We start from the raw sequence: 13,101 nt of genomic DNA, 5'->3' as shown, positions 1-13,101 counted from the left end.
TCAGCGCATAAGATTCGTCCTAAATCAACTAAAAAAACGCAGACAACAAATTTGTTGTTGACCAGTGAATTATCAAATGCTTTCTCTGCATCTAGAAAAACCATGGGTAATTGCTAATCATTTCTTTTTTCAAAATATTCAGTAGCATTTAATGCAATTGCAACATTATCTTTTAACTGCCTCATCGGCAGAAATGCTGTCTGGTCTTCATGTATTAAGTTTCCTAACACTTGTTTGAGTCTTCTTGCTAATATTGCCGCAAACCATTTATAATTACAATTAAGCAAAGTAATAGGTCTATAATTATTGACTTGGGCTGGGTCATGATCTTGTTTTGCTATCAATGTGATATTGGCATACTAATAATAATACTAATTTTATTATTTGTATCCCACCCATCTGGTTGGTTTTACCCAGCCACTCTGGGTGGCTTACAGCATATATAAGCATAATAAAACATCAAACATTAACAAACAGAATATCTTATACAGACTAAAATAAACCTATAAATCAATATAAAATAATAATAATAATAATAATAATAATAATAATAATAATAATAATAATAATAATACCCAAATTAAAATAGCTGCCAATCCCAACAAAACAATTAACCAACCCCAACCCAACAAAAACAAAACAGGGGAACTAAAATTAAAGATTTTAAAACTTTTTAGCCAGTTGCCATATCCCAAGAGTTGTTCCAGCAATGCCCCTCTGGCCTCCCAGCATCCCCTTTTAGCTGTTCAATGTGAGTCTGGGCCCTGCCCCCTAGGCCAAGGGGAAATGGGCCTTTCAGCAGGGAATGGTCTTACAAGTACCAGGTATCTCACCCTGTGTCAAAGTACTGGTCATGATCATTTCTAAAGGCTGGATTAGACGGTCTCAAAATACTTTTTTAAGTATTAAAAAATTGCAAGTGGAAAAACATCTAATGCTAATTATGCATGCTAAATGTTTTGTTTTAAACAGGCAGGAATTCTGGAAAAAATGGGCATCTGCTATAGATATTCCATAATCAGGGCCATGTGCCTATTCATTCCGATAATGAAGGACTCCAAACTGATCATAAAGGACCTGGTTTTTGATGGGGTGCCTGTGAGGCTGTACTGGCCCAAGACATCACCTGCTGGGAACAGGAAAGGAATCATCTTCATGGAGGTGCTGCGGTGGCTGGAAGCATTCGTAAGTTCTGTGAAATGTAGTTGAAATGGTAGAACCTCTATTTACCACCGCCACCACTCGCAGACATTCTAAGTTGCGACCATGGCAAACCCGGAAGTAACTGGCGGGTTTGCTGCCGTTCGTGCCTGCACAGAAGCGGGCAATTGTCGCTCGTGCCTGCCCACAATGGCGTTTCTCCCAGCGACCCGTTTCGCCATAAGAACGGTGTGGCGATCCCACAGGGCCCCCGGACGTTTCACGGTCTATTGACCCTGTGCCACCACTGCGGTTGCTTTCTTCGCTGCCACCACCCCGCTTCTCACGGGGACACAGGGAGTCCAGACAGTTGTTAACATAAACAAATAATCAAGTTTATTTTTAAGAGCAGGAACAAGCATATGCTTGTAGTTTATTTTCCTCTGGTCAGTTTCCTAATCTTAGTTCCTACAACTTCAAACTGAATTATTCCCAACTATCTATCTAACTCCCTAACAATTCCTCTCACTCTCTCACAATACAACTCAACCAACCCACTCCTAATCCACCCTCTTCCTTCTCCCACACCCAAGCCTCAACTCCCAACTGACAAACCTCAACTCCCAACTCCCAAACCTCAACTGTCAACCCCCAAACCTCAACCGTCAACCTCCAGACCTCAACTGACTTTTCAAAACCTCCCACTCTATATTTTACTCCCCCCTCGCATTCTCACTGGCCAATCACCTCACACCCATTTTAACCCTTTCCTTGACACATCCTAGGGGGCAAACGCCACATTCCTCCCCCCTTAAGAAGATTGACTCAGGAGGGATAACTTAACCTAGTTATTCTCCTGATCAATCAGCAGTACATTTTTATGGCAAATAAACATTTCCTAACCTGTCATTTCACCCTTCACATCACATCTAACATTTGCACATCAAATACTGTGTTCTGGTAAAATATACATATATACAAAAACCTGTTACATGTTAGGTATTCAGTTAACTTTCAACTGCAGGTCTTCTGGACAAAGCATCTGTGACGGTATTCAGGGTCCCTTTCACATTTTTAATCGTAAAATTAAAGTCTTGCAGTGATAGGGCCCACCTCAACAACTTACTGTTGGTCTTCATTGTCCTCAACCACAACAAGTGTGAATGGTCAGTACATAAAGTAAAAGTTCGGCCCCAGATGTACGGCTTCAGCTTCTGTAATGCCCATACAATGGCAAGGCATTCCTTCTCGATGGTCGAATATTGTCTTTCCCTTGGTAGTAGTTTCTTGCTTATGAAGGTGGTGGGATGCAGGTCGTCTTTCTCTCCCTGTTGGCACAGCACGGCCCCGATCCCGGCATTAGATGCATCAGTGAAGATGGTGAACTCACGATCATAATCAGGAGCAACAAGGACTGGATTTGATGTCAAGGCGCTTTTTAAGGCATCAAACGCCTGCTGACATGCTGCTGTCCAGTTTCTTAATCTATTCAGGATTTTGTCCACCAATCGCTGAAAAGTTGCTGGCGCATTCTTTAAGGCAAAGGGCATTATTTTAAATTCAAACAACCCTAAAGGACTTCTGAACGTAGTTTTCTCCTGGTCCTTAGGGTCCATTTCTACTTGATAGTACCCTTTTGTTAAGTCTAGGAAGGTGATGTAATGACACTGGCCTATAGCTTCGTTCAGGTCATCTAAACGCGGCATTGGATATGCATCCGCTTTAGTGACATGGTTCAGCTTCCTATAATCTAGGCAAAATCTAATAGCTCCATCAGGTTTGTCTAATAACACTATGGGTGCTGCCCAGGGACTTTCCGAAGTGGTTATAATCCCTGCCTTCAGCATTGCCCTTATCTCATTGCTAACTTTCCCCACATACTCCCCAGTTAATCAAAAGATTGAGGAAATACCCATTGACGGTTATATCAGCCCCGACATGGGAACAATTTCTAAGAAAATATTTCTCCCAGACAGACATCTCTAACATTCAATCTGATACTCTTTCAAGCCACTTGCCCATTTGGCCAGATACTGACCCGGAGGAAATAGTAGATTTAATTGCTAAACTGAAAACTGATAAAGCCCCAGGGCCCGATCTGATCCCGGCGGAAGCTATTAAACAACACCCAACATGGTGGTCTAAAATTCTTGCAAAAATCTTTGATGCAATCAATGCCACGGGCCAGATACCTAGATCATGGAAGGAGTCCATCATAATTCCTATATATAAAAAAGGACCACCAGAGGACCCAGGAAACTATCGTAACATCTCCAGTTATTCTATATGGGTTGACAGCAATTGGCTTAGCATCTCCAGTGTTGATATGATGTACAACTCCCATGTGTGCACCAACAATGCTATTATGGGCTTGTTGCAAAATCTTTTCTCTATAGGTATGAGGGATTACTAACTGTCTTTTCACTTCTTCACCCCCCCCCCCTGCATGGTGGGTCAAGGACTTCTTGATATAAAAGGCCCTTGCTCAAACAAAACCATTCTGGGCACTTAGGAGTTAACGACCTCTCCGACTCAGCTGCCTCAAAGTACTTTTGTAACTCAGTATCTTCTTTTTGCTTTTTGGCAAAACTTGAGGTTTGACTTTTAGTCAAAGGAAATAAAAAGGTGTCTTTTCTTTCCTCACGCTGATCATTCCCTTGCTGTCCTTCAGCATTGTCTGCCTCTGCTACTGTATCCACCCCCTCAGGATTAGGTGACTGTGGACTCCCTTTTGCTCTGGTAACTATGAAAGTACTCTGCACATGTTCTAAAATGTCCCAACCAATGAGCACAGGGGCGGGAATTTCTTCCGACAGGGCTACCTGCCATTTCCCTGCCCAGTTTTTGAATCTGACATCTATTTCCGCCACCTTTAGGATTTCTGCTTGTTTCGAAATTCCTTTTAATTTCATTACTTTTCCTGGAATTATGGCATCATCCCTGATTATATCTGGGTGGACTATGGTGACTTGAGATCCCGTGTCCTTTAACCCGAGATATCTTTTTCCGTCTATCCAGATATACTCTCCAGCGTTCTTTAACAAGAGATTATCTTGTTGAATCACATAACAGTGCAGGACTTTGGCCTCTGCTACCTCAGCAGGCTCAGGCCTAGTTGGCTTTTCTGTTTCCTTGACAACCTGGCTAGTTGGGCTCTGCTCCACAGACTGGATACAATATGTCTGTTTCTGTGTGGTACTATAACTAGATGTTTCTTTTCCTGTTTTACAATCAAAACGTTTATGACCTAATTTCCCACATCTCCAGCATGAAATGTCTTTGGGTCCTGCATAACTTGTTTTATTTACTTTTCCCTCAGTAAACTCTGTATGGGTGTGTGCCTTCTCATGTGGGCTTCCCAATGAGGGGCTGCCTCTCTTATCGGTTTCTGAGGTAAACTTTCCTTTGGTTTGCTGAAAGTTATTCTTGTTTGTTTCCCAATATCTCCCACCAAATTTTGGCCCATCAAATCCATGGTCTCAGATTTCATTTATTTTATCGGCTAAGCCCACTGCTTCCTCTATTGTCTTGGGGTTTCTTTCTTTTATCAGGTACTTCAGTTGGCCATTTATTGTGTCGTAAAATTGCTCCAACGCCATCACTTCTCTAATCTTCGGTACTGTGTCTGCATTCTCTTGCTCTAACCATATTGTGAGGTAAGTTTTTATCTTTGCACCCATCTGCGCATAGGTTTCCTCCCTCACCTTTGTCACACTTCTAAATTTTTTCCTCAGCTGCTCTGAGGTAATCCCAAAGCGTGTATATACTAACTGCTTGTACACCTCAGAATTTCAGGATTGTTCCTCAGTCATTTGAGCCTATAATTCGGCTAGAGGACCGCTTATTCTAGCTCTCAAGATCATCATTTTATCTGCCTCTCTTACTTGAAAATCGTGACAGGCTCTCTTGAAGGCTACTAGAAATGCTTCTGGGCTATCCCTATCTCTAAATTCAGAAAAGTGTTTTAAATCTATCTTCATTTGATTCTGCCCATTGGTGTTATTTTCTATTTTCTAATACCATTAGTTCCAACCGTCTCATCTCTAACTGAAACCGCTGCTGTTCCCTTTCCTGCTCTGCCCTCAATTTTTCTTTTTCCAATTCTTTCTCAAGCCTCAATTGTTCAGTTTCTTGCTCAGCTCTCAATTTTTCTTTTTCCAATTCTTGCTCAAGCCTATTTTTATCAAGCTCTAATTTCAAGTTATATTCTTGTACTAATTTCCACTTTTCAAAATCCTCTGAAAACTGTGGAACTTCTACTTCAGGTGGGGTTTTAGTCATCTCTTCTATTCTGGTTTCTTCCCCCTGGGGATTCCCATTCTCTTCTCCAGAGCTTTCATGTGGGTTTTCTCTCACTGGGTGCTTGGTCTTCTTGGGTGGCATTATGGTTGAGTCAGTATTTTGCACTAATTAAATAAGAGACTTTTACTCTCAGCACTCTTCCTCCCAGCTTGGCTTTCCAAGACCCCGGTCCCCAAAGTATAGCTTTAGGTTTTCCCCTCTAACCTTTCAAGCTTACTTCCTCTGACCCTGAGCCTAAGCCTCCGCCAAAACAGTCTTTTGAGATCTCTTGCTCTTATTGTTATCTCGGCCAAACGGCAATCTGGGGTTTATCCTCAATCACACCCTCAGGCCAGGTAATCCCTTCACCGATTTTACCCTTCCCCTCTCCAGGTGTATTGTTTCCCCTCACAGGCACTTAGACTTATCAAATCCTGCTGCTGTTGCCAATTTTGTGGCAGCAGGTTCGGTTGTTATCCCACCGCTGCACCACCAATTTTGTGGCGATCACACAGGGTCCCCGGACGTTTCACGGTCTATTGACCCTGTGCCTACAACTTCAAACTGAATTATTCCCAACTATCTATCTAACTCCCTAACAATTCCTCTCACTCTCTCACAATACAACTCAACCAACCCACTCCTAATCCACCCTCTTCCTTCTCCAACACCCAAGCCTCAACTCACAACTGACAAACCTCAACTCCCAACTCCCAAACCCCAAACCTCAACCGTCAACCCCTGAAAAGATCCTGAAATGTTTGCCATGGACGGGGGTGGGGTGGGGGTGATTTGTGCAGCCTATACATGGTTGTTGTTGTTGTTTTCTACAATCAAGTAGCATATATATTTTATGAAATAACAATAGTAACAACAACAACAACAACAACAACAACAACAATAATATATTTATACCCCGCCCATCTGGCTGGGTTTCCTTAGCTACTCTGGGTGGCTTCCAATAAAATATTAAAATACAATAGTCCTTCAGATATTAAAAGCTTCCCTAAACAGGGCTGCCTTCAGATGTCTTCTAAAAATCTGGTAGGTGTTTTTTTCCTTTGACATCTGGTGGGAGGGCATTCCACGGGGTGGGCACTACTACAGAGAAGGCCCTCTGCCTGGTTCCCTGTAACTTCGCTTCTTGCAGTGAGGGAACTGCAAGAAGGCCCTCGGCACTGGACCTCAGTGTCCAGGCAGAATTATAGGGGTGGCGATGCTCCTTCAGGTATACTGGATGGAGGCCGTTTAGGGCTTTAAAGGTCAACACCAACACTTTGAATTGTGCTTTGAAACGTACTGGGAGCCAATGTAGGTCTTTCAAGACCGGTGTTATGTGGTCTCGGCGGCTGCTCCCAGTCACCAGTCTAGCGGCCGCATTCTGGTTTAGTTGTAGTTTCCGGGTCACCTTGAAAGGTAGCCCCACGTAGAGCGCATTGCGGTAGTCCAAGCAGGAGATAACTAGAGCATGCACCACTCTGGCGAGACAGTATGCGGGCAGGTAGCGTCTCAGCCTGCATTCCAGATGGAGCTGGTAAACAGTTGCCCTGGACGCAGAATTGACCTGTGCCTCCATGGACATTAAAAACAGACACTTATGACACAGCAATATTAGTCATATCCAGTCCTTTTTTTCTAGAAAAAGAGGTGGTAGTACTCACCATGAAGTTGTTAAGGTAAGTGCCACACATTTATACAACAACAACAACAAAGAGGTGCCGGTACTGCATACCCTTGTGTACCCCCTGGGGGGGAAGCATTGGTCATATCTGTTAATTTCAACAGGTTTACTTTCAGTAGGACTAACTCAAAGTGGATTCAACTCACAGTGATTTCAATGTGAACGACCAAGGAAATTTGTAATGGAGCGTAACAAATAATTACTCACAGCAGGCGGTGTGTGATGTGTCCCGTCCCCCCCAGGAACCTCTGAAATGATCTGCCGTGCCATTGCCCACCAAACTGACTCAGTTGTTATGTGTGCTGAGTAAGTATCTTCATGCTTGTTGTAGCAGAAAAAAGAGTATTCCCCTCAGTTTCTAACCCTTCCACATGAGCCCAGAAAAAACTGGTTTTTGCCAACATAGTGAATTTGCCAACCTTTAGAATGGGTGTTCACCTTTGTATTTTGATTTTTATGCCTTTGGACCCAATTCCTCTGGCTTTAATGATAAGAAGAGCTCTGCTGGATCAGGCCATTAAACTACTTTTACAGAAAACCACCACATCAACCCATAAAAAGCCATTAGGATTCTTCTCCTAAGGCAAAATGGCCCTGTGGTTGAGAGGGAAAGTGCAGCTGGAGTTAAGGTGAACTTCTCTCCGGCAAATAAGCTCAAGCTGTTCCCAACTGTCCCGTCAGCCACACTTACCATCCAATGAGAGCAGTGGTACATTGGGCAATGGGAGACGTGTGCCTTCCTGACAGTAATGGACATCATCTCTCCCAAAGGCTGCCCTCACTGCCTTAATGCACCTTTGGTGCATGATCTGAAGCCTCCTGGCCAAGGTGGGTGAACTGGAGCTCTTGGCTTTAAGGCCATATGGTTTAAAGTGGGCAGAAAGAGTGGGCAGCATTGATCTCAGGAAGGCATGGTGGGACATACTGGAGGTGAGATGGAAAAGGAAATCAAGGAAACATTCAAAATATAGGAGTTCAAAATATTCAAAATATAGAAGTTGGTTATATTAGGCATGTCGTGTGGAAAGTGGCCTAGGGAAATGTGTTTGTCGCTCTCTCTGAACTCTAGAACATGTGGGCATTCAATGAAGCTGAATGCTAGAAGATTCAGATAAAAGAAAGTACTTATCCATACAGTGCAAAGTTAAACTATGGAACTAATTCCCACAGAAAGCAGAGATAGCTTCCAATGTGGATGGCTTTGAAAAGGGATTAAATAATTGGGAAGAGTATAAGGCTACCAGTGGCTCCTAGCTATGCTGGCTATAGTCTGCCTCTACGGTTGGAATCAGATTTGACCAGCGGCCACTGAGAATGGGATGGCGAACTAGCATTATATTTGGGTGCAGAGCATCAGGCACAGGGGCTGAATGCTGCACTCGGGGCCTCTTCATTTCCCCTCTGACCCCAGACCCCACCCCTGCACCATTGCCCCTCTTTTGCACCATCCTTGAGTGGCATCTGACTGCTGTGAATGTGTCTTGCTTGCTTGCTTGGAGGGTAGAGAAAGGTGTGTGCCTGTGTGTAGGAACCAACCTACTTGTCCAGTGGGAAAGTTCGCATTTGCTTTCCATTTTGCTCTCTGGTCCCACCCACAGCTGACATGTGGCCCCCAGGAAGGTTGCATAGAAAGGAATGTGGCCCTAGGGGTGCCACCCTTGCAATATGCCATTGCAGGAAAATGCTGCAAAATGTATGATGTGTTATGTACTGAAGTTCTCACCCTGGGCCAGCAGGGGGATACTGTAGATAGTTATGCAAATGAAGGATCGAAAGTGACATTCAGTGATTGGATAGTTTGTATGCAAATGAAGGATTGAAAGTGACGTTCAGTGATTGGCTAGTTACAGAAAATGGTTACTGTTGCATTCTAGTGGAACTCTATATAAGCAGGCTGACCGAGCTCCTCACTTCAGTTCTGTTCCAGCTTACAAATAAAGAGCTGCTTTGGAAGAATCGCTGTGTCGTCTGATATGTTCGCCCACGACTTAACATGATGAATGCTGATCACATCTTGCCTTCTCTTTAGGTATCGCTTAGTTCCTGAGCATCCGTATCCAGTCCCTGTACTGGACTGTTTAACTGCTGTAATATATTTTATGAAAAATGCAAAGGAATATGGAGTGGACGCCAGCCCCATTGCCATTGCTGGGGAGAGTAGTGGAGGCACTTTTACTGCAGCCATTTGCCAAGAACTGGTGACCAGAGAGGACCTCCCAAGAGTGCGAGCTCAGGTCCTCATTTACCCATTCCTCCAAGGATTGGACTTCAATTTGCCATCCTATCAGCAAAACCATTCAGTTCCTCCTATGTTCCGGAAAAGAACTGTCAAAGTTGGTTTGACATATCTCACTGGGAAGACAATGAATGTAGATGGAGTTCTGAAAGGCGCCCATGTCCCTCCTGATTTGAGAGAGAAATACCAAAAATGGATCAATGCTGATAACATTCCAGAAGAATTTAAAGCTAGGGGCTATGTTCCTGTAGCACCTGCTCCATTTTCAGAAGAACTTTATGAACAAGTTAAAAGAGGTACTGAGACAATGTTTGTCCCCCTTCTAGCAGAGGATGACATAATCCGCCAGCTCCCGGAGACTTTCATTCTAACCTGTGAATATGATGGATTCCGGGACGATGGGCTGTTGTACAAGAAGCGGCTAGAGGACAATGGTGTGCCAGTGACATGGTATCATGTTCAAGATGGATACCACGGAATAATGGCCTTGGCTGGTTGGGGGCCACTTGCATTCCTGAACACACAGAAATGTTTGCAGAGTGTAATACAGTTCTTAAAAGGTTTATAGAAATGGATGACCTTGTAGGAGTGCAAATATCCAGAGTGTGGGGTCAGGTGGGACTACTATGAGGAAATATAAAATATGCATCAAGTCATTGTGTCCATGATGAATGCATTGTGTTGACTGGGTTTAATTCATTGACAATAATTTCTGACCAAATCCCACAACCCTCTGCATCTCTGGCCATTTCCTCTACTGCCCATCTCTCTTGCTTGACAAGTCAATTACACAGCCTGGGTCGAATGTAAATTCCATGCCACCTTCTTTGGTGGACCAATGCCTGCAAGGGGCTCAGACCACAGTGCAAAAATTGACTATTCCAAATATGGCAGAAGGAAGCAGTGAAGAAAAAACAGCTGACACCTTACCATTATTAGCAGTCTGTCCTGTTGTTCAGAATGCACAGGAACAGAGAGCCCATGAATCATTGCCCTTTGCAGTTTTTAAAAAATTGAAGTGAAGTGTGACAGAAAATGGCTTGCATGGTATTCTTGATGGGCTAAGAGCAGCCAGTACTTTAATTCCAAACCTTGACGCCTCTGAAGTTTCAATGAAACAATTGGCTTATGAAAATGAAAATGCTGATTGCAAGACTGCTCTTAAAGCAATGTACCAGAAGCCAGAAACAGATGTTGCTCAAATGAGTAAACCTTGCCAGAATAGTGACACTGAGACTCACAAATCTGCCCTCCTAGCAGCAGCTTTGTCTCCTTCAGTGCATCCTGCTAAAGACAGGCAATGCCACAATGGATGGCCTTCCAGCCTGAGTTTAAATGGGAAAACAAAGACTGTTGTGCCAGCTGATTGCCAGTCTTTTACTGAAGCTAAATTAGCAGAGCCAGCTATTGCTTCTAACACAGTTGCTTTGAACACACAGTCTCCTGTGACAAATCTGCGCCATGCCACTAAGGGCAGTGCTGGTTTGAATCTACTGACAGCAGAACTTGCTACTTTTCAGTTCCAGTTCCCTATGGTGGTGTATACAATTAAGACATAGCACACAGGTCTGATTCCACCTCAGACAGTGAGACTCATTCTTAATCACTTTTTGCAGACTGTTTTTTCTCCTTTCCTCCCTGACTTAAAATTCCTAATGAATTTACTTTACAGCAGTTGCAGAGTTTTGGGGTCGCTTCATACGCGTGATTCTTTTAATACAATGCTTTCACCTACAGGACTACTTTTTCCCCAGACACTGCTGACAGAATAGTGATTTTTAGAGTGGCTACACTCTGAATTGCCTAACACTGGATTTGATATTGCTGCTTGTTATTTGCTTTTTTCTAAACAGGATCACGAGTCCCTAATGAGTTCTTTTCTTTCCTATCTGTTTGCATTTACTGATTAACTTGGGATAGTTTATTTTAACCCTCCTAAAGATTCATGCCTAGTATAATTCAACAGGTACCCTGAAAATTGGTTTCTGTCCAAAAACAGATTCCTAGTCAACACCTCTAGAGTGTTTTAACGTATAAGGATTCTGAAAATAACTAGCATTTTTTTTTGCAGCTAATCAGAAAACTGACAGAGACCAGCCTACACTTCCACTGCATTTTGTGATTTTTGTGTGAAGTGGGATATCTTTTTATCACATTTGGCTAATTCCTATCTTTCTCCTATGCTAGATTTTAATCTACTCTTTGATCTTGACACTGAAATATCTCTTAATGCATAGAACTATGCCTTTCTATGCTGCTCACATTTTGCTCCCATACAGAATTCAAGGATATAATTTCAGAAGGAAATCAACATGCTGATTCTGCTCCGAAATCCTTCTGTCCATTATTTTCTAATCCAATTGACAGCCATGCATTTTTACACCAGGGAGCTAAACAGCTGATTTTAAACTATTTTTTCATTCCTCTGACACAAGCTAAGGATATTGTTGATGGATGTCCTTCCTGCGCTTTAACTTCTGTTAACTTTACCTTAAATTAACTGTTTCCTTTCCTAATAAATTTTCTCCTATGGATCGCCATTGTAGGGAAGAGGCACCTCTGGAATGCCCTCTAGTGATGTACCAGCAGCTCCCCAAAGCGAAGTGAGAGGGACCTGTTCCTTTGCTTACCTAGGGGCAGGGATGCCCTACTGTTCTTACTTTCTCAGGTCCTGTGTGGATTCCAGGTCGCTGTATCCATCCCTATTGGCCAAGACATGAGCTGGCACCAAGGCCTGCAGAATCCCCTTCCAGACCATGACCCCGACTCCGCATCTACAGGCTCAGCAGCCCCGTGCGAAAGTCCATTGCACCCATCCTCATCCTTGAAAGGCTGAGGGATGCCCGGAGGTGACATGGGGAATGCTGAAGACCTTGACCTCTGATGCCAAGACACAATTTCAGCATTATGATGTTCCAACGGAATCAGAGACCTTTTTAGTAGCTCTAATTACTCAGCTACATATGAACCCTATGCTGATTTTAACATGTATATTATTTGTTTTCTTGATACCTACTACTCACTGTATCTATCTTCCTCCTGACACTTCTTCTAGTCATAGCTATAATATGTGGATGCATTTAGCTGAAGTTGCTAATGTCTCTCATTTTTGTCTGAGTGAAACATATGATATGCACACTGCCTTAGGAAATTGTATAATCCCAGTTTGCACACAGCCTTTCATATGGCACATGCCACACACATGGGAAAGTGGTTTTCTAAATGGATTTCTAAAGGTATCATTAGTTATACCAATCTCCATGATTGGGGAAAGGTAACACAAAAGATACCCCTGGATACAATATCATTATACACACCTAGAGTTGCAGCACCGCCAGACACCTCTTGTGCTCAGATTGTGAATTGCAGTTAGGAAGCAACTCGCTGTCTGAACACAGGAAGGCCAACTTGGAATTGTTCACGTGTTCAGCAGATTACTTTTAATTATGCTCATGTGCGCTTACCAGATGGCTGGTTTTTTACATGTAATCAAACTACATGTCTGCCAATTTATCTGATGCTCAATGCTGCCTTAGCCAATTGACGCTAGTTATGCCTAGTCGCTCACTTTTTGGAAAAAAACAGGCAGCAGCACTCAAAGCGCCCTCAACGTCATGCTGAAAGATTAACTGACATGTGTGACTCCAATCTACAGTTTTCCCCCCAAAGCAGAGTATACTTCCTTGGCTTCTTCCTTAGTGGAAGTCTCTGCTTTGGCTATATACAATGCTTGCATGGGTGCTCACCTGGCCTGTTCTTTGAC

The 13,101-nt window shown here is 43.2% G+C and overlaps 1 pseudogene across 1 annotated transcript; it reads left to right on the top strand.

The window, feature by feature from the left end:
• The first annotated feature begins 3 nt into the window (after window positions 1-3).
• On the top strand, window positions 4-12,087 carry LOC114586866 (arylacetamide deacetylase-like 4; annotated as a pseudogene). Its single transcript, XR_013390985.1, has 3 exons — window positions 4-1,185; window positions 7,345-7,408; window positions 9,132-12,087. The product of XR_013390985.1 is annotated as an arylacetamide deacetylase-like 4 (transcript).
• The last annotated feature ends 1,014 nt before the right edge of the window (window positions 12,088-13,101 follow it).

Source organism: Podarcis muralis, chromosome 16, assembly GCF_964188315.1.
Source record: "Podarcis muralis chromosome 16, rPodMur119.hap1.1, whole genome shotgun sequence".
Classification (NCBI taxonomy): Eukaryota; Metazoa; Chordata; class Lepidosauria; order Squamata; family Lacertidae; genus Podarcis; species Podarcis muralis.
Note: the sequence above shows the minus strand (reverse complement) of the source record. Positions and strands in the feature narration are given on the sequence as shown.